The sequence below is a fragment of the Callithrix jacchus genome, chromosome 7 (genome assembly GCF_049354715.1).
Source record: "Callithrix jacchus isolate 240 chromosome 7, calJac240_pri, whole genome shotgun sequence".
Classification (NCBI taxonomy): Eukaryota; Metazoa; Chordata; class Mammalia; order Primates; family Cebidae; genus Callithrix; species Callithrix jacchus.
Genome location: NC_133508.1, coordinates 68,586,831 through 68,595,044, shown reverse-complemented (window position 1 = coordinate 68,595,044; position 8,214 = coordinate 68,586,831). Strand labels below are relative to the sequence as shown.

General features: G+C 46.9%; 1 pseudogene; it reads right to left on the bottom strand.

The window, feature by feature from the left end:
- Nucleotides 1–6,111: 6,111 nt before the first annotated feature.
- Nucleotides 6,112–6,512, bottom strand: LOC100414052 (mitochondrial import inner membrane translocase subunit TIM14 pseudogene; annotated as a pseudogene).
- Between the last annotated feature and the right edge of the window lie 1,702 nt (nt 6,513–8,214).

Here is an 8,214-nt window from a genome sequence, read left to right as displayed (position 1 = left end):
AGCCTCCCAAAGTGCTGGGATTACAGGAGTGAGCCACTGAGCCCGGCCTGAGTAGTAGTTGTTGAGAGCACAAATTCTGCAATAACTCAAGGGCTTAAATCTAGCACTACTATATGTCACGTGACTTTGAGTGCACTACTTAGACTCCCTGTGCCTCGGTTACCTCATCTGTAAAATAGAGATAACAGTACTTACTTTATAGTGTTTTTGTGAGAATTAAATGAATTGATTAATGTAAAAAGACTTGTTTACACTGTGGGGAAAATACAACCTGGGACATTTCACAAAGGAAGCAAAAGCAGGGCCAGGTTTCCAAGTGGCTGAAGATGGCTTTCCTGGCAGTGGGGAGAGTGACAGACTAATAGCCTGAGCGTCTTACCAGTAACTGCTAGTGAGTTCCCTTGTTTTCTTTATTTCATCTGTTGTGTGTGTGTGTTTTGTTTTTCCTATGGACATGCTCATGTTGTGTGTTCTTTTTTTTTAATTTTTTGTTTTTTGGTGAGACAGAGTCTTGCTCTGTCACCCAGGCTGGTGTGCAGTGAAGCCATCTCAGCTCACTGCAACCTCTCCCTCCTGGGTTCAAGCAATTCTCCTGCCTCAGTCTCCTGAGTAGTTGGGATTACAGGTGTGTGCACCACCACGCCCGGCTAATTTTGTATTTTTATTAGAGGCAGGGTTTCACTTCGTTGGTCAGGCTGGTGTTGAACTCCTGACCTCAAACGAACCACCCGCCTCGGCCTCCCAAGGTGCTGGGATTACAGGTGTGAGCCACCATGCCCAGCCATGTTGTGTGTTCTTAATCTCACACTGACATCTCTGATGAAACCCTTTTCTGGTGTTTGGCACCTCATGGCTGTTTGAGAGCCAGAGTGGTAGCCAAGTGGGTTTAACTGCAAAGGGATAATGGTGGTGTTTGCTGCAAAAACTTGACAGATAACATTGTTTACACTGTACAGAGTATTTATTTCATTTGCATATTAAGTTCACTGACTGCCATTCTAGCCATAGATGACCATGTTACAGAGAAAATTCAGAAACTCCTCCAGCTACTACCTAACACTGGAACTGCACATACATGGGACACAGTAAATTATTGCAATTTTAAGAATATAGGCTTTGGCCAGGCAAGGTGGCTCATGCCTATAATCCCAGCACTTTGGGAGGCTAAGTCGGGTGGATCACCTGAGGTCAGGAGTTCAAGATTAGTCTGGCCAACATGGTGAAACCCCATCTCTACTAAAAATACACAAATTAGCTGGGCACAGTGATGGGCACCTGTAGTCCCAGACTCGGGAAGCTGAGGCAGGAAAATTACTTGAACCTGGGAGGCGGAGGTTGCAGCTAGCTGAGATTGCACCATTGCACTCCAGCCTGGGCAGCAGAGCAAGACCCCATCTCAAAAAAAAAAAAGAGAGAATATAGGCTTTGGGGTTGGTCATATCCGGGTTTGGGTCCATCTCTGCCTTTTCCTTGCTTGTGTGAACTTAAGATGGTAATTTATCCTTTCTGAGCCTCACTTTTTTTCATGGAAATGGATAAAGTAATTGCTTCTAAGGTCGGCTCTTGGTACAGTCCAGGGGTACCAATCACAACATATTCTATTGGTAGCACATACCTTGTAAGGTGGCTGTGAGGATTAAATGAGACGGTTTCTGTACAGCAATAGCTCAGTGATGGGCCGGCAGCACTTAGTACAGCTTAGTACATGTTAGTTGCTATCATTAGGTATTTATGTGCAGAAGTCCTTTTGATGATATTCGTCATAATAGCAAGAGTCGAGTTGGGAGAACTGATGAGGAAAGGCTTTCTGAGGAGATTTTAAGGTTTTTTAATTTTAAAAAGTTTATGTCCTCTGGTGTTGAAACTGAAAGATTCTAAGGTTTAAACTGGATTTGAAAGGTAGGGAGGAACTCATTTTGGCAAAGAAGATTCAGGCGAGTGCCTTGGGAAGAAAAAAGAGGAAACAGGTGTCTGCGTGACCAAAAGGAGATAGTTGGATTCAAGTCAACCCGTCCACAGGGCACTTTAGGGCTTTTGCCAGTAGTGAGGAATCCCAGAACCTGCTCTGGCTTAGCTGCAGAGAAAACAGATGTCTCCTATGGGGAGAAAGGAAAGTCATGGAGCTGATGTCTGGGGGTGCCTGGGGCCACAGTGGCAAGCAGAAAGATATCTGTGGGGCACGGGAGCTGGCAGGATGAGGCCTGAGGCTCAGCCCAGGATTCTGGTCACTGGGAGGCTGAGCCAGAGGCTTCTACTTCCCTGCAAAGTAAGCTGGGATGGTCAGTGGCTTCTTCCCAGATTCTCAGAAATCCAACCTCCTATAGGGTCTTCTCTAGGGAAGGAGGGACACTGATAGAAAAGACCAAAGGGAACAATGCAAGCTTTAAAACTCTAGTCTGGCCAGTCTCAGTGACTCATGCCTGTAATCCCAGCACTTTGAGAGGTCGAGGTGGAAGGATCACTTGAGTCTAGGAGTTCAAGACCAGCCTGGACAACAAATCGAGACCCCGTCCCTTTAATTAATTAATTAATTATTTTGAGACAGTCTCACTCTGTTGCCTAGGCAGGAATGCAGTGGTATGATCTCAGCTCACTACAATCTCCACTTACCAGGTTCAAGCCTCAGCCACCTGGAGTAGCTGGGATTACAGGCATGTGCCACCTGCTAATTTTTTTTTTTTTTTGGTAGAGATAGGTTTTCGCCATGTTGCCCAGGCAGGTCTCAAACTCCTGGCCTCAAATGATCCACCTGCCTCAGCCTCCCAAGATGCTGGGATTACAGGTTTGAGCCAGTGCCCAGCCCTGACTCTATCCCTTTACAAACAAACAAAACAAAAAAACCTTCTGGTCTGAGATTCCAAATTGTCAACAGTCATGATGGGGCTTTGGGAGAGACAGCCAGACCAGGCTGTGCTGCTTTCTGGGAGGGCCAGCCATCTCTCATCTGCCCCCAGACCCACGCTTCACTCTTCTCTGCCCTGTTCTGCATCTGCCTTGACTGGACACATCAGCAGGCTCCTTTGCCTTCAGGCTCCTTCCTGGGCTCAGCCACGGGGAGCCCGGGGCTGAGGGGCCAGGAGAGAGGTTGGGTAGTTATTCCCTTGCTCCCTCCACAGGTTGACAGGTATCCTTGATGGGCAGTCACAGCTCTTCTTAAGGAGGTCTCTTTTCCAAAACTCCCTCCCTCACCTGTCCCTTCAGGCCTAAGGTGGGTAACAGTTCCTCCAGTGTTGCTAGCCCTGGGTCACTGTACTATCCCTATGGTTTCTCTGCACCGGCTCATACCATCATAAATAAACCCTCTTCAAATTATTCTAATTTGAGTGTGTCATCTGTTTTCACTTGGGACCTAACTGATACATTTGCCAAATAAGGATTCTTTGGTTGTCAAGGGAGAGAGAATTACTGTCTCATTATTGCTTTATGTACTTGAAACTTGATGTACAGACATTAGACTTGTCTGTTCAAGAGTTTAGGCAAGGCCAGGTGAGGTGGTTCATTCCTGTAATCCCAGCACTTTGGGAGGCCGAGGTGGGCAGATCACGAGATCAGGAGTTCAAGCCCAGCCTGGTCAGCATGGTGAAATGCCGTCTCTACTAAAAATACAAAAAATTAACTGGGCATGGTGGTGCGTGCCAGTAGTCCCAGCTACTTGGGAGACTGAGGCAGGAGAATTGCTTGAACCCAGGAGGCAGAGGTTGCAGTGAGCCAGGATCATGCCACTGCACTCCAGCCTGGGCAACAGAGCAAAACTCCATCTAAAAAAATAAAAATTAAAAAAGGCCGGGTGCAGTGGCTCAGGCCTGTAACGCCAGCACTTTGGGAGCCTATGGTGGACGGATCACCTGAGGTCAGGAGTTCAAGACCAGCCTGACCAACGTGGAAAAACCCTGTTTCTACTAAAAAAATACAAAATTAGCCAGGCATGATGACACATCCCTATAATCCTAGCTACTTGGGAGGCTGAGGTAGGAGAATCGCCTGAACCCAAGAGGCAGAGGTTGCCTTGAGCTTAGATCACACCATTGCACTCCTGCCTGGGCTACAAGAACGAATTTCTGTCTCAAAAAAAAAAAAAAGAGTTTAGGCAAGAGCTTAGAGTTGGCAGCTTCAGTTTCTTTCTCTCCTTCAGCTCTAGTTCCTCTGGTTGTGCTTTGCATTTGGGTATGCTCTCTATCTAGCAACTTCCAGCAGCTCCAAGCTTATATCCTCCCAGTGTCAACTCCAAAGAAAGGTTCATTTCAGGCTGGGTGCAGTGGCTTACACCTGTAATCCTAGCATTTTGGGAGGCTGAGGTGGGTGGATTGCTTGAACCCTGGAACTCGAGATCAGCCTGAGCAACATGGCGAAACCCCATCTCTACAATAAATACAAAAATTAGCCAGGTGTAATGGCACATGCCTGTAGTCCCAGCTACTTAGGAGGCTGAAGGTAGCAGGAGGAACACCTGAGCCTGAGAGGTCGAGGCAGCAGTGAGATGTGATTGCACCACTGCATTCCAGCTTGGGTGACAGAGGGAAACCCTGTCTCAAAAAGCAAACAGGTGGCTCATGCCTGTAATCTCAGCACTTTGGGAAGCCGAGGTGAGTGGATCACCTGAGGTCAAGAGTTTGAGACCAGCCTGGCCAAAATGGTGAAACCTCATCTCTTCTAAAAATACACAAATTACCCAGGTGTGGTGGCAGATGCATGTAGTCTCAGCTACTCAGGAGGCTGATGCAGGAGAATTGCTTCAACCTAGGAGGCGGAGGTTGCAGTGAGCAAGATCACACCACTGCACTCCACCTAAAAAAAAAAAAAAAAAAAAAAGCAAACAAAAAAATCCTCCCCCCCCCAAAAAAAACCCCAACAAAAAAGAAAGGTTTATTTACTTCCCAGTTGATCTGACAAAACTTCCAGTGTTCTCATAGACTTGGCATGAGTCATAAGGGTACCCTCAAACCAGTCACTGTGACCAGAGGGATGGAACACATAACTGGCCCCATGTGGGTCACATCTTCTTGCCTCTGTAGCTTGGAAGAGGTGTGTTAACCCCACCTAAGTCAACAGGCCTGATAGTAGGGGAAGGCAATTCTCCCAAAAATTTCAAGATTTTCTCACCAGAAGAGAAGGCACAGATGCTGAGTAGGCCCAAACCATGAGTCTATTTTTTTTTTTTAGACAGAGTCTCATTCTTACCCAGGCTGGAGTGCAGTGGTGAGATCTTGGCTCACTCTAACCTCTGACTCCCTAGCTCAAGGTATTCTCCTGCCTCAGCCTTCTGAGTAGCTGGGATTAGAGGCATACGCTACCACGCCCAGCTAATTTTTGTATTTTTAGTAGAGACAGGGTTTCACCATGTTGGCCAGGGTGGTCTCAATCTCCTGACCTTGTGATCTACCCGCCTCGGCCTCCCAAAGTGTTGTGATTACAGACGTGAGCCATGGAGCCCAGCCTTTTTTTTTCTTTTTTTGAGACAGAGTCTTGCTCTGTTGCCCAGGAGTGCAGTGGAATGATCTTGGCTCACTGCAACCTCTACCTCCCGGGTTCAAGCAATTCTCATGCCCCAGTCTCCCAAAGAGCTGAGACTACAGGTGCCTGCCACCACATGTGGCTAATTTTTGTAGAGACGGTGTTTCACTATGTTGGCCAGGGTGGTCTCAAACTACTGATCTCAAGTGATCTGCCCATCTCAGCCTCCCAAAGTGCTGGGATTACAGGCCTGAGCCATGGAGCCCAGTCTTCATAAGTCTATTCTACTTGCCTGTGTGAAGTTGGATAAATGACCTAGCCTCTGGAACTTCTGTGTTTTTTCTTCTAATACTACTAAGACTAATGATTATTGAGCAGTTATTGTGTGCCAGGCCCTACTGAGGGTTTTTTTTTTTTTTGAGACAGTCTTGCTCTGTCACCCAGGCTGGAGTGCAGTGGCGCGGCCGGCTTATTGCAACCTCTGCCTCCAGAGTTCAAGCAGTTCTCCTGCTTCAGCTTCCCAAGTAGTTGGTATTACAGGTGCCCGCCACCACACCTGGCTAATTTCTTGTATATTTTTTTTTAAAGTGTAACTCTGAGGCATTTTATTACAAAAAGTTAACACTCATATACATAAAGTAATATGTACTTAACATTCATGATACATTTACTTCATTTTTTAGCTTGACCTTCTAGTAGATCTTTAGCTTCATTGATTTTGGCTGCAATATAAGGGGATCCTCCTTTGTCAGGATAATTTAAAAGCATAATTTGTCGATGAGCATCTCTTATTTTCCCTTTATTGGCAGTAGGGCTTATACCTAGTATTAATGCTGCTTCCCGTTTTGTCATTTTGGGTTCAAACCTGCCTCTGTAATAGCCACCACTGAAGGCAGATTTTGGTAGACTTTGAAAAACTTGTTTTACTTGAGGTTCCATATGCTTCATGCTTGCAAAACATAACGGCCTGCAAATCCTGCAGCTGCAATGGTCAGTCCAACTGCTACCATTGTACTGGCCATGGCTGCTGCAGCTGGGTTCCCTTGCTTCCACCGGGAGCCCGGCTCATCCCAGTGCAGAGATTGCGGCCGACACCTGGACGCCTGGAGCAGAGAGCGACACACTTGCAAGCGCACACACTAAGAGCCAACATTTCTTGTATTTTTAGTAGAGATGAGGTTTCACCATGTTGGCCAGGCTGGTTGAATTCCTGACCTCATGATCTGCCCGCCTTGGCTTTCCAAAGTGCTAGGATTACAGATGTGAGCCACCACTCCCGGCGACGGAAGGTTTTAGATGAATCTTTGTTTGGTAGATACCAGTGTTTCCCTCCTCCTTGCAGATGTGCAAACCAAGACTCAGAAAAGTAAAGTGGGCTGGGCGCAGTAGCTCGTGCCTGTAATCCCAGTACCTTGGGAGGCAGAGGCAGGTGGATCACCTGAGGTCAGGAGTTTGAGACCAGCCTGGCCAACATGGCAAAACTCTGTCTCTACTAAAAATACAAAAATTAGCCAGGCATAGTGGCGGGCACCTGTAATCCCAGCCACTCGAGAGGCTGAGGCAGGAGAATTCCTTGAACCCCGGAGGTGGAGGCTGCAGTGAGCTGAGAACATGCCTTTGCACTCCAGCCTGGGCGACAAGAGCGAAACTCCATCTCAAAAAAAAAAAAAAAAAAAAAAGTAAAGTTACTTTCTTAGGGCTACAAAAGCCTAGACACAGCAGAGCTAGAATTTGAACCCAGATTTGTTTGATAGAAGAACACACCTGTCTCTACCAAACTGCTTCTCAGTTGGAGACTAACTTACAGGTTGTTGTGAGGATTAAAAGAGATGTAATACTTAGGACCGGGCGCGGTGGCTCAAGCCTATAATCCCAGCATTTTGGGAGGCCGAGGTGGGTGGATCACGACGTCAAGAGATCAAGACCATCTTGGTCAATAAGGTGAAACCCCGTCTCTACTAAAAATACAAAAAATTAGCTGGGCATGGTGGCTCATGCCTGTAATCCCAGCTACTCGGGAGGCTGAGGCAGAATTGCCTGAACCCAGGAGGTGGAGGTTGCGGTGAGCCGAGATCACGCCATTGCTCTCCAGCCTGGGTAACAAGAGCGAAACTCCGTCTCAAAAAAAAAAAAAAAAAGAAATGTAATACAAATAGTACAGCAGACATTTATTGTACTCTTTGTGCACATACTGTGTGCCAGCCCCTGAGCCAAACGTTGTGTGGACACATATTTAAATCTTGCAACAGCCTCTCACTCCTGAAAACATGTAGTATGACCTCTGGCCCAGTAGGAACTCAGTGGTAGCTTCTCTCCTTTTATGCTTCCTGACTTTTCTCTTCATGTTGGTTCCAGCGTTTCTTCAGAGTTTTCATTGTTCAGTGTTGCACAGGGTCCTTGAGCTGTTTTTCCTGCTGCCTAGAAGCTGAGAAGAATCAGGGTCATGGCCCTTGTGACTGGAGAGGTCCTTATGGGGAGAAAGGGCTCAGTGAGAGGAAGCAGGTGGGAAACCAGGCCTGGGAGGTGATGTGATTAACATCACAGCATCAAGTGATTTTCCCCTGAGCAACTTTGGACATTTTAAAAACATCTCCAGGGTGGCTGGCCCAGGTGGCTCATGCTTGTAATCCCAGCACTTTGGGAGGCTGAGCCAGGCGAATCACCTGAGGTCAGGAGTTTGAGACTAGCCTGACCAAAATGGAGAAACCCTTTCTCTACTAAAAAATACAAAATTAGCCAGGCATGGTGGCATGTGCCTATAAT